Source organism: Trematomus bernacchii, unplaced genomic scaffold (genome assembly GCF_902827165.1).
Source record: "Trematomus bernacchii unplaced genomic scaffold, fTreBer1.1, whole genome shotgun sequence".
In the NCBI taxonomy this organism is placed as follows: Eukaryota; Metazoa; Chordata; class Actinopteri; order Perciformes; family Nototheniidae; genus Trematomus; species Trematomus bernacchii.
Genome location: NW_022987828.1, coordinates 2,036,176 through 2,050,755, shown reverse-complemented (window position 1 = coordinate 2,050,755; position 14,580 = coordinate 2,036,176).

The following is a 14,580-nucleotide window of genomic DNA, read 5'->3' as shown; positions in this document are numbered from 1 at the left end:
ACCGGAGAAAATCTGCCACTTCCTTATAGAACACACACGAACGCACACATGACCAATGAGGGCACGAGATAAGTTTGTGCACAGATGGAAGGCTGACAGGCAGGTAGGCCATCCAGTTATTTTAGCCGGGCCGGCTAAAATGATTGGTCGTGCTTTTTACAGTACTACGGCTTCCACAGATGACATTCTTTTATGGATTTTGTGTCAAAGCACTTAAGATATTCATTGCTATCGGGATGTTAAGAGCATTCCATGGAATATAACAAAAAGTGTATCTCGAGCCGGTTTCTCAAACTTACCTACCCTACCTTTAACCTCCCATAAATATAATTAATCATATCACATAGTATGAAAATGTGTTGATAAATGACAGCATCTTTAAAGAGCCAGCTTTGGTAGAAGAGTGTGGAAATTGGGCTTCTATGGATACTGAAATAAATATTTTAAAATAATCTTGTATTTTGAATGTCTTTTTTCAGGTTTTAAAATGCCTCGAGGCTGACTGTATGGAGCTTAATCATCCCAGAAACATCTTGATTAATACCATATGGCATAAAACAACTGAACTTTTTTTTTATAAGGACTGTTTTAAAATAAAAAATCTTTTTATTTTTTAATCTCGGAATTACATTTTTCAGCCTGGTTCGACAGTCCACTTAACAACCCTTCCTCTTTTCTCCACCCAGGGGACTAACAAAATCAACCCCCCTGGGTGGATCTGAATTATCTTTTTCTCTTTACCTCTAAACAGTGTCATGCACGCATATATCTTTCTTGTACTGAACTGGACAGGATAAAGGATTTAGGAGGGCTACTCTCAATCCGCCATAGTGCCAGCAGCTCTTTTTGAATATTAAAAAGGCTATCTCCTTGATCAAACAGCTTTGCCTTTAAAGCATTGCCAATATTAAAACACACAGAATGGAGATTGTGATATACATCATATGCCGGGTTGAAGGAAGTGGATGGACATTATACCAAAAGATGTGTTCTTCCAACATGCTCAAGAGTGCCAACTTCCTTTGTAATCAAAAGGAAGTGAATATGAATCACTGACAGATTTTTTTTTATCAGCTGGGTATATCCAATCTGTATACCTACTCTGGCACATCAATAAACACATTAGTATGTTGTTGCCAATCGATGTGCTCAGACAGACGAAACCTTTTGGCCATGGCTGCCGTCTCAACCAGATCCCCAAAGCTCGCTGCAAATTAAACCTCTGAACTCTTCACCCTGCATTCAGCACCGACCCAACATTTATCAAACATTCATAGCAGCAACGCTATTTGCATCAGCACAAGACCTACAATCAATTCTGGGCTCCGGGAGAGGTTTACCAACCGGAGGGCTGTCAATAACTATTTAAGATTCACTGTAGATTTCCCATGCGTGAATCGACCTCCTGTACCCCGAGTCTGCGGCAGGATACAGTGGTACTGATGATGATGATGTATTCCTCCACTATGGACTCGGTCTGACTCATGGTCGCAGACTTGATCCGGTCTCGCAGCCAATTTATTCACCCCCTGCTCTACATCAACATTCCCACGCAAATAATGACAGTACTCTCTTAATCTTAAACCCATTCAGCCTTTCAGTAATTGTATTTAGCTGTAATTCCTTCCTTTTGTTAGACTTGAGTGTGGTTCCTCTCGATAAAAAGCCACAGATTTATATTCTCATTCTGTTTCCAAAGCTCCTGTGCCATAGTCATTATGATCTTCTATTAATATAGTATGACACACTGAGATTATGATTGTTTCATTACCTTTTAATGGCTATCACAGATAAATGAGACAATTGGAAACTGGACACAAACTACTTAAGCACAAATAGGGTCAATGTATGTGTCCACTGGCTTTTTATTACCGCCTAAATCAACTGTGTCCACCGGGGAAATGTGTTGGCAAACCTTAAGTGTAGCTCTATTGCTCAGAGAGGCATGCCCAGTCAAAGAGTAATTCCTAATGACACATATTGTTCAAAGTGGTGCACTTGATGGCGACGAAAACCTCCTAAATGAGGTGTGTGGGTTCAGCAGAAAATCACAGGAATCAATGAAGCAGCTGACACAAAGACGTTGAAAGTCCTGACTTTGTTGGCAAATCTGTGCTCAGGTGTTGAAGTAACAACATTACATTTACTCTGGTCAGTAAAAATCTATTTTTATAGAACAGTTAGAAAAAAGGTTAAATATGCCCTAATTGTATCATTTATTTGCTGCACCACTCACAGCGAGCACCTTAAAGGGGACCTATCATGCAAAATGCACTTTTGTACGTCTTTTATACATGAATATGTGTCCCCGGTGTTCCAGGGAACTCACCAAGTGTCAGAAAACACAACCCTCTCTCTTTTCCTCCATACCCAAATCTCTAAAAACGGGGCTGCAACGGATCTGATACAGACTGATCCAGATTTGAACATTTCTCTGACGTCAGGACGGAGGAGCTGACCTATCAGGGGAATGAGAGGCTGCCGTGGCATGGTGACGGCATGGTAACACGACACTCGTAACTCGGCCCCCTCCTTTGCAGGGGGGCGTGGTCAGCTGCAGCGCATGCAAAGACAGGGTGGAGGAGAGCAAAATAGAGCGAAATGAGGCATGGCTAAAATGCATGATCTGTTTGGTATTTTGAAAAAGAAAATGTATAAATATACCTTTTTATAGGTATGGCCCTACAATATATTATTCAAATATAGCATGATAGGTCCACTTTAAGTGACACAAATCATGTTGCATGACTTCCATTTGCTGCATGTTATAATTCACAAAACATCCCATCTCTGTCTTCTGCTGCTGTACATTTTATGATAAGTGTCAGGCTATTAAATGCGCTAATAATGTATGGCGCTGATAATGTGTGTCCAAGCTATTTTTATTTAGTTTTGCCCTCTGCGCCGGTTACTGTAGTTCAAATAAGGATATTCAAAAATCATAATTAGTTGTTTCAATAGGCTGCAAAGTGCCATTTCTAGCAAATGAATGTATTGTCGGATGGCAGATAAATGTTCTCTGGTGCAGGGCCGGCCTGTGGCATAATGCAAAGGGCGCATCCATCGATGGGGGGTGCCACAAATAAGGGGGGAAGAAAGAAATACATGAAAAAAATTCTGTGTGTGGCACTAGAGCGCACCGGTTACAGGGATTGTTGTTGTTGTTAGCATCTTGTGCTAATGGATATGAGAAGCTGTTTCTTCAACAAGGTGGAGGAGAGTTATCTCCTGTCAGACTGAGAGGCTCTGATAACTACAGCTCAGGTAAGGTAAAGGACTCTGAGTGTTTAGTCAGTTAACTTTAGTCTAAGTTAAAGTAAACAAGTATTTTGTGATGTTTTTCGGCTAGTGTATACATACAAATGTAATGCATGATTTTAGGGGGAACAATCCAACCCAAAAGTCCGCCAAAAAATCTTCAACAATATTTGAATTATTGAGAATGAAGTGCTTACTGCTAATTGTCAACTGTCATACTGGGGAAGTTAGAGATTTTAGTTCACGCTTTTGCAAAACTTGAACAACTTGGCTCTAAATAGGCGTAACTGTCCAGTGTTGTGTTTATTTGCTTTTTAAGCAGGTCAGTGGAAAGTGTCCTGGCAGATGCCTCTATTACATCCATGGGTGCTCCAATAACCTAGTGTTGGACCCAGCAAAAAGACTACACAGGGGGGGGTGCTCTGATTTACTTTACATTCCCTGGCACCGCCAGGGAGACATGCATGTGTGTACCACATTTCATGGCAATCAATCCAAATATAGATATTTCTGTCCTGATGTAGCTCTCATGACTATAACTAGATCAGGAAAACTATATTATACCAAGTCAAGCACCATAGACATAATTTACTGTAGAGTGTCAAAGAAATAAAACACCAGGAAAATCCTGCTATTATTGGGGTCAGCAATAGTATACTGTGCCTCTAAAGCCTAGCTTAGATATATTTTCTGTCTGGAGGTTGAAGTACAGTGGGAGGGCCAGTTTCAGGGATGTGTGAGAGGAGATTATCTAATTCCTCCAAGAAGTTCCCCAAGGCGCCTGGTGGACGGTAGAGAACAACAATGGTTAATTGTATAGGATGGGTTACTGTGACGGCATGGAATTCAAAGGTGGAAGGAGAGAAGTTTGGTAGTTGGTAGAGGGAAAAGCTCCATTTTGGAGAGAGCAGGAGACCAGTGCCACCTCCTCTGCCAGTGGGTCTGGGTGTATGGGTGAAGGAATATGCTGTGGAGAGAGCTGCTGTGTTGGATGTGTTGGATGGTGTAACCCAGGTCTTAGTGAGAGCAAGGAAATCCAGAGACTGCAGGGAAGCGTAGCCAGAAATGAAGTCAGCCTTAGGAGAACAGCTGACTGGCAGTTCCAGAGGCCACCTGTAACTAGATTTTGGATGTCAGTGGAGCATGTGGGATATACGAGAGCAGGCTGGTTACAACGATTAGGAGATGCACGGGGCCTGTAATATTTGCGAGAGGACACATGAACAGGAATGGAGAATATACACATGTCTTAGCAAGAGGGGACAAAAAACACCAGAGATACTTTGCACAGTTAAAGATGTGACTCCAACAGGACTCCTTTGTCTCGAAGTCAATGTTTTTTTTTAACCTGTTAGTGGTTAGAAGCCTGAAATATGAGTCGTGGTAAAGACAATCTGAAGAGATTTTTATTTCTACAACATAAAATACGTCAGTGAATATTCCACTCGTGAATGTCCAAAGCTTCTATTTGTCATAGAAATAGAGGTTGCTAACAAGTGACTAAATGAACTACTTTACGTCATCCAATAAGAGTCTTCCTTTAGCTTACCGGCTGTTGATGCACAACCATAAGATAAGATAAGATAAGATGAGATGAGATGGTACTTTATTGATCCCAATTTGGGAAATTGTTTTTGTTGCAGCAGCATAAAAGACAATAGTTGACATTTTTCATAGCCTAACAGTAGCTTTTTACTACTGCCGATTGCATTTACGCAGATACAAACACAAATATTGTCAATATTTGTAGGTTATCCAGCTGAACTAAATATGTTAACAAAAAACGTGTGTTGGCCACAAAGCTTATTCTCTGCAGTATACCGAAATCCAATTGAAAAATCCCATTGCTTTTTGTTGAGGGACGCCTTGTGATGCTAATTTGCAGCCTGCAAAACGAATCATGTGAAGACAGGGTAGTGTGATATTAACTTACTTTACTTTTGGTCACGATTTGACACAAAAATCTCTAAGGGATTGTTTCCCTTCTTTTCCTGGGAGACCAAGTCTACAGTAAATCAAATGTAACACCTGCTTTTTTGGGATTCACTTTTAATTAATAAAGAGGGTCACTGTGGCTTTCAAGACTGGCTCTCTACAATAAAGCCCTCAGACACAAAGCTGTAGAATTATCCCGTGTGATATTCCCTTCTTCTGCTGGAGTGATACCAACAGCAATATACTGTAGCTCCTGCCGGTTATCTTTTGGGGGGTTATGCAAATTTCAGAGTTGTGCTGTTTGGAGGCATGTGTGTCTACAATGCATATCTATTTGTTATAGCTACTTCCTTAAGACGGACACACTGTGACAGAGTGCATGTGCTCATAAAGGTGAGGGGATTTAGATGAAAGAGACAGTGAGAGGTGTCCTAGTCATCACCTTTGCAGCACACTGCATATTTCAAGCCCCCTGCTGTCTATTTATTTTTATTCTACCTGTATTGGCGAAGCTCCATAAATATGCAGAACAGCCAGATGATAAAATCCCTATCCTAAGAATTGCAAAGTAAGAGGAAGTGTTGCGTCGACCTTAGATGAAAACAAACCCTGATGGCTTTTCTTAATTGACCACAGGAGGACAGCCGGGAAGCACCTCTAGCGTTTTTGCTCCAGCCAGAGGGAGCCAACCGGGCTCTCAGCTTAACGGTGTTATCCCAGATGACATGGACTGCCTTAACAACCAGCATGACATTCTCATCCATCCTATTCCATTGTGTGCAGTGTTAAAGATAGACGGGTCATGTTTCATACAAATGTCTTTCAATATTCAGCGTATAACACCCTCTGTAATGCCCCAGAACTCTGCAGAACACCACTTACTGCCACTTTCAGAAGTAGTAATGTAACCATAGAATGACATATTTTTACTCTCAGAGCGAATATTTCTCGTACAGCCCTACCTCATTTTCTATGGAAATATTTGAATAGAAATCCTCAGATTATGACCGCGCTCCTGTACGGAAAAAAAAGAAACGTACCACCTTTTCGAGTACCAGGGGATGTTATTCTTGAGGCTGTGTATTAGGTTCCTTTGGTCGCATAAATGAATTAACACCGGCGCTAATTTCAGCAGCATTGCAGTGATTCCTCCTAAGGCGGGCACCTCTCTTTCCATATAGTCAGCGGAAAGCACTTCAGAGTTGTTTCCAATATCTACGCATATAGATCCAAATGTGGGACAATAACGTGAGGAAATAAATATGTTAATATCAAGTGGAAAAGGTATCTTTAACTTCTTTTGAATGTTTCAAAGTCTCACCATGATACTACTCATCTCTTCCACAAGGACAGCCTTACCTTCTGGGATTACCAGAGAACCTAATATGGTGATTGCAGCAGGGAATTATTACATAGGCTGCTCTATAAGCTTTCTAATACACAGTGCAGGTATGCTAATCTCCTGGCATACACTGTGCCATGAAGCATCGTGATCTCTGCTTTGAATTGGCCTGTGTGAGTCACTGTGGTATACTTGGGAAATTGTGGATCACACAAGAGGGTTGTGTAACATGCCTGTAGTCACTGCATGACGACACGTTGTGGTCTGAGTGCATATATATGTTGATTATATAGCTGATTTTCACAAGTTACTTTTAGATAATATTTTGTGGGCAATTAATCATCAGTTCTAATTTGAATGTATTGTTCGGGCACATTTGATTAGAACTCCTCTGCGACTCGCTGATGAGTTCTACAGCAATCTTTTGTTGCAAAAGTGATGCACAATCTGAATCATAATTATTGTCTCAGTCCTCAGCAGGGACGTGCACAGACATTTTGGGGGGCAGGAGCTCAAGTGAGAAAAAGGGCACTTCCCATAATCATTTATAAAAAAAAATGTAAAACAAAAAATGTAATATAGTTGCACATCTCTGACTTACTGACCAATTTATTTTAATACCCCGCAATTGTTTAATACTCAACAGAATTCTACAAAATAATCAGTTAACACGGAGACAAAGGTCTTCTTTAGTATTCACTAAGCACAAGAGCAGACAACAGACTAGTCAAATTAATAGTTATTAAATGAGCAGACAACAATCAAAATTATGAAGTTACTGTTTAAGGACATTACAGGCAAAAATATCATTTTTTCATCCTACTTGTACATTTTGCTATTCTGTTCTGCCATGTTTTCTTTCACTCTAATGGAAAAAAAACTTCAAAGAAACACATATAAATGGTGTTCGTTTTACTACCATGTCTGAATTCATCTATAGATATAAAGCTAATCTGCATTTAAACATAACATTTCAGGGGAAAATACTGACTTGACGTTAGTAACTATCTGGGGAAGTTGTGAGGTGCTATGTTTTTGTTTTGTTTATTGTTGTATCCTTTTCACCTGCAATGCCTTGGTAACTGCATGCAAATTAGCGCATTTTAATTTGGCCTAGTTAACGCCTAATTTGCATATCAATGTGGCGATTGTGATGACGTTATTAGATACACATTTTACTGTATTCACCTGTAGTGTCTCCCCAGAGCAACTTGCATGTTTGTTTTTTTACTACATTTATGCTTAACCTTGCCTGAAAATTACAATTAAAAAGGTTAATGCAGGATTTCACATGTCTTACGAGACATAAGGGCAGGAATTCAGAGGGGAAAGTAGCCGTTTTGAGCTCTGCTACTAAAAACTTTTTTTTTTTAAACGTCAAACGCGTCATATTACGTCACATAGGGGAGCAACTTTCTCGGACTCCTTCTCTGCCCAGTTCACGGTAGTAGTTGGTAGTTGGCTTGAGCGGTTGTGATTTAGTGAGCTGGTATTTTTTCGGTAATTTTACATTGCATTTCACGTTTTTGTGTTTGTGCAGGTTGCACAAACTCCAGCCTGTCGGGACATCGAGTCCACAGTTTCCCCAACAGGAAAAGGACCGGAGCTAGCTTTCGTTCCTGTGTGTTGTGCGAGGTGCATCCACCCCCCTGCAGCACATACTCTCTCCAGAGGCCATGGGCTGGCATTTCCCACACAAGCACCTATCAAACAAAACGTTTATCAGTAAACCGTATTACATCTCTCTCTTCGCTGCTCTCTCTCTCTCCCCCCCTTCGCTCCTCTCTCTCTCCCCTCCGGTACACAGCACCGTAAGACGTAGTGTGGAGTTGCATTAGGTAACACGAGATACGGCTGATACTTGAGCATTAGTTTCTGTTATGGATCATTATCAACAGTCCTGCCAGTAACGTTACTATATTATCAATACTACTTTAGTTATAGCCTGATATATGATAGCTAACTTTACAATGTTATGATGTGACCGACGTTAGCTAACATTAACTGTAGCTTACGCCGGTCACACACCAAGACAGCTGCCCAGTTCTCCACTGGTTCTCCTCACACCACAGCTCCATTTCTCTCCGATGGCCGTTATTTCTTCTAATCCTTGGCTGCTCCTGGTCTCTTAGACGCCTAGCAGGCTCATAATTATAAGGTTGTGGTCCGTCATATGCATACGAATATACATTTTCAACCTCTTCTGTGTCAAAACTAGCATTGTGAACCATATTTATTAATACGTTAGACCGGCCGCTCTCCCTGATGTGACGTCACACGCGGGTGGTCTTTTTTTATGCGGAAGTAAAAATGTCTTACAAAAACGACGCCAGATGGCACTGTAGTGTATATTTCTGTATTTAAAAATCTAGTGCATACATCATTTTCCTACACATTTATTCACTGGGGTTTATTCACGTGCCTGGTCCTCAGCTCAATGCTGAGGTCACAACTGTTTTAATGAAACAGCATAATGCAGGAATTTCCACTTAATAAAGCACAATGCAAGGTTCAGAAGTCTCTGTTTCACTTTGCAGGGGGCACAATGTAACCCAAAAAAACAACGTCTTTTCTGCCCATTAGCAAGTGCTGCGCTTTTGTTTTTTGATTGAACCCATTCTGACACAGAGGATCTGCAGCAACAAAGAAGAGCGTCTATTAAAAATGCAATACATGAGGCTTTGACTTGCCGTTTTCCTGAAATGCAAATCAAGGTTTTTACAAAGCAGATGATGAGTGTGGAAGCTTTTTAAGTGTGCTTCTTTAGGATAAAATGTGCAAGACTTGTACTACTAGAAACATACATATTTCTGCCATCATTCTTTCCTTTGGGGTCACAAACCCCTGCAGCAACAAGACATGTTCCTTCTAAAGAATAGTCTTCTTTACATGTGGCATGCAGTCTAAAGAGTACAGAACATATTTTTTCTCCAAGCTTTTTAATTGAATGTGTTTATTTTCTCATTCTTTGCTGATAAATATATATTAAATAAGCAAATACAGTTCTATTGATATTAATCTATTCAGTTTACCATATGACTTTTTGCAAAGTCGAGGTCCTCAGCTCAATGCACTTCACTTATGAAATAAAGTCTAATGCCCTGAAGAGACAGCTTCACAGATTTGAATAGTAAACAATGACTGCTCCGGCACATTAACTCAATGCAGTGAACACTCAGAATGCATCTCAATTCAATTATTGCCAGACATTTTTGCTGTCATTTTACATTCCCTCAGTTACAGAGCTCATAATAAAGGCAGGGGATCTGTAAAGTCATCTCATTTTTTAGCATTAGATGTGCGCATTTGCTTGATGTGACAGGCCAGTTATTGTAAAATATGATTCTGCAAACTGTCACTCCTTGCTCCTGGGTTTAAGAATCAAATGAGAACAAAGTTGTTAAATATAAACTTTATCACTTTGCCTTACCACTTGGAGAGCACAAAGATGAACATATTTTATACTTTAAAATCATTTCTGTTTCAGAAGAACACACCAACAAATAAAAAGTTGTGAGCAGAACCGAATAGGACTAGAGTTCAAAAAGCAATAGTGAGTCGTTGACACCAATTGTCACAAGTTTATAAAAAGATTCCGACAGTTTTTTCTTCTAACTACCTCGTTTTGGTTGACAAAGAACTTCCTGTACAACAAATAATACAATTACCACTAGCAGTGCAGGGCCTTTATCAAGAAACATACAAACAACTTCACATGGACCCAGAGCTTCCTTTTGGTTCTGACCAACTCACCTTCCATGTCCACTCAAACATAGGTGAAATATTTGCACAGTGATTCAAGTAGTTTCTAAACCATATTTATTTTTAAAAGATTTACCCATGCTTCCCTTCGTAGCCCAATTGAACCTTCTTTGATTTATGCCTGGCCTATTGAAAAGTGATGGTGGGGTAGGTAATTTTGGAGAAACCGGCTCGAGATCGCTAAAATTTGAAAATACACAGCCGGAAAAAATCTGCCACTTCCTTACAGAGCCCCTCCTCCAACACACACGGACGCGCACATGACCAATGAGGGCACGAGATAAGTTTGTGCACAGATGGAAGGCTGACAGGCAGGTAGGCCATCCAGTTATTTTAGCCGGGCCGGCTAAAATGATTGGTCGTGCTTTTTACAGTACTACGGCTTCCACAGATGACATTTTTTTATGGATTTTTTGTCAAAGCACTTAAGATATTCATTGCTATCGGGATATTAAGAGCATTCCATGGAATATAACAAAAAGTGTATCTCGAGCCGGTTTCTCAAACTTACCTACCCCACCTTTAATTAAGTTGCACTTCCTTTTTAGGTATTTTAGGTAACCAAACTAGACTGGGCTGGCTTACATAATTATCAAATCATCTCTTCTGTGCATTATCTGAGAATACGGAGAAGGTCTTGCATACGGAGGAAAAACTATGGTGCCATAATGATAATGGCCATTTTAGAAGTCTTATACACCTGAGAATGTTTCTCTAATCTTCAAAGACAACTACATAACTCAATACATGCTAATTGAAATTTGACATGATTTTTCTCTTTGTACCAAATTTGCATGAAGAGAGACTAATTCTTATGCCCTCAGAGGATTATGAAGCCCTTTTTGTGGTATAAAGTTTTAAAGGAGAGAGTGAAAGTGACTGAAAACCATTTACAAGTGCAATGTAGTGGTTTAATCTCAGACATGTACCCTGAAACATTTTGTTTTGACCGGTCACACATGGCAGAACAAGCAAATCCAGGCAGGTTGTTTCTGTAGACCAGTTAATTGGGAAAGTGTGGATAGTTTGAACATGAGGGTTTAGCTTTACGGCTGTATAGTTAACATGATGGTTATTTTAAGGACAGCTGAAAAGTTTTCCATGTCACAAGAAGGTATAATTTTGCTAGGATCTATAAAACCCTTACCTTTAAAAACCACTGTATGGAAATACTTCAGAAATTAATAGGCAAAAAGATACTGTGCCTCGCCGATATCCACACCATTAGACTACGGAAGAAGAGACACAATATTTTTCATGACTCTGCTAACAATCTTTTTAACTTGAAGGCTATCAGAAACAGGACAGCCAGGTTTTCCCACAGCTTTTACACAGAGGCTGTCCCATCCTTAACTTTGAATCATTGTTTGCTGGAATAATTGCTGTCTGTAAGAAACTGTAAAGGTATGTATTGTACAGTATACAACTATGGATGGCTGGATACCATTTTTTGTAATGTCCCATACAAATATTGACACTGCAACCTTGAGTTCTGCCAATACCGCTACTATTCCATACCGTCCTTTTCCCTCTCTAAAACAACCCAGCTGTTAATAATACATTTGTATGGATGTGCTTTGCCTTAGCTAGCAACTGAAAAACATAATGTTCACACTGTTACAAGTATTCTTGTTCCCCTAAAGGAAGAAATAAATGACTCAGTAATGTAATACTGCTGCTTTTTATTGAAACTTTTTCACACACAAAAAAATTAGCAGCATTTTTGATTGATCATCACAAAAAAATATGCCAGCATTGCATTATGCGAAAACACATTTTCCAAACAGATAAATATGCCGGTTGCAATGCGTGCTCCAGGGACGTGCACAGACATTTGGAGGGGCTATAGCTCTAAACTGGAAAAAGGGCCTCCCCCCCCCCCCCCGAAAAAAACATACCTAACTTGTTTTTAATGTAAAAGGTTCATAAAATAAAAACACAACACTGTCATTGCAAGTGACACTCAGTTTACTTTTAGGTCCAACTGCTAAATTCGTTATTCAGGCACATTTTTTGTTGTAATGTAATGTTAGTAACTATTAAAGAAAAAATGGGGACAATTCTGTTTTAATGTAGTTTGACCATTGTAACTGCTGTGCAGACATAGTCTACTGAGAAAATAGGGCTTCTAACTAATTACTAATTAAATAAACTCACTAATTAATGAAACCAGTTCAATTCACATTATTCTTATTCTTATCATTCTTTATGAGCGCAGTAACGGTAAGGTATCTAATTACTTATTTATTTAGTATTCCATAACTTAATAACAGAGATAACAGAAATCCTACAATGAAGCGGGACAGTGAAGTGTTCTCCCGTGAGAGGGCGATCAAGAGAAGAGAGCGAGCGGTGAGGGAGTTTACAGATGAAAAGACACAGACAGAATCACAAGTATATTTAGGTGTTTTTTTTTAAATAACCGACGGTGTCAAGAGGAAGTAAAGTTCCCTGGTTTGTCCGCTATACTCTAACTGCCATGAGAAAATTCAAAATCAATATAAGCATATTTAAAAACGGGGACATTTCCGGGGGCAGATTGACCCGAGGATTGGCCACCAAAGCCAGGCAGGCATTTGGTATGATCACCATAGCCATATGAGGCCGGACTCGGAGGGCTTTCCTTTGCTTTCAGCTGTCAGATTGTAAACAAAGTCACGTGACTGGGGGCAGATGAAAGCGCTGACAAGGTGTGTTTTATCGCAGCGAGACGCTACAATACTAATTGTGGGCTTATCATGTTGATTCTGCCACAACAGAAACAAAAAAAAACTCTCACTCTCTCCAGAGGGGCAGGTCAGCCAAAAAGGACAAACGGGCTGTTGCCCAGGCAACATTAGCCCGTACCTGTGCATTTCCCTGGCGTGCTCTATTGCTGCCGGATTTCTCGGATACAGTGTACAGCTGTGCTTGTATTCTCTGAAAAAACATTCATATAATCCAACTAATAACACCAAAGCTGCAGGCAGTCAGGAATACACCTCAGCAGACCTTTCTGTTCAGCACTCTGGAGGAGCAGATGTTTAATCGGTACTCAGGAGACATCAGCTCTGATTAGTCTGAACAGATTAGAACTTTGGCAACAGGTCACTGAGACGTACTAATGGATCAATGTAATTAATTCACAAGAGAATATGATCAATTAGTATTATGAGTGCCCTTTACCACTTAATTCATATTTTTATCCTTCCTAAATTTAAGGGAATTTGTAAGATGAAGGAACGGATATTAAGGCCTTCTTCAGGGTCATAATAGTCCAGCCTTTTTTTTGCACAGTTTCAGTTAAGGTACCCAAAATGGAGCAGACCGATTCCAGTCACCATGTCATTCTCTCAAATAATGCAGTAATTGTGAACACCATTATAAAGTTTAAAGAGGGCAAAACAACAAAAAAGTCTGTGTAGGAGTAGGTAGGAATGTTAAATTCTTGACGAGGTTGGTATATTTTCCTGTCTCTTTTTGAACAAAAGGCCATAGTGTCTAGTACAGTAGGTTCATGGATGAATTGGGTCTGCTGACTATATCCAGACGGCAGAGCTGTTTTTCAGACTTTCTTGTTTTTCGGTCATTAACAGAATATACAAGTTTATTTTTATTTGTTGTCCTAGAATAAATCGTTATTTTGGCACTGTGGTTTGTTTGTTTACTTGTATTCAATGATTCATTGTATTTAATCCTGACAGTAGATAGCAGTGTCTGTGTGAATGTTCATGGCGTGTATTATTCTTTCCTGATTTGAACTTTCTTACATATTCATTGTTACCAATTTGAGCACTGCACACTCCTCGGGGAGAAAACTGGGAATAAAAGGCTTTTCCCCCTTCTTATCAGATGAATGGCAGTTTTAATCTGTGTGGTGGCGTCTATTGAGGAAGCCAATAAGATTTTTATGAATTCTGCATGCATGTTTTCTTTTTAGTAGAGAAGGGCCACGTCCCAGATTAAAAACTGTAAATAGGATAAACACTTGATACATGATGAAAGTTCTAAGTTATATACACCTCTTTTTATTCTGTCCAGGTTTTCAAAATAAAAAGATTAAACCCTATTTATGTTCTGACGATATTTTATTTTACTGGCCTTCTCTTGACATTTTCTGCAATCATCAGCTGAGCTAAAGCAATAATTGGATATTTTGGGAAATAGGTTTATATGTTAGATATTCACACTTATGCCAAGTGGTACTGTGAGAAGTTTGAATCTCTATATCCATCTGCTCAACATTGTAGTATATAGTGCTTCGCAGCGCACATATACTGTTAGGATGTTACTCAGGGCCGGCC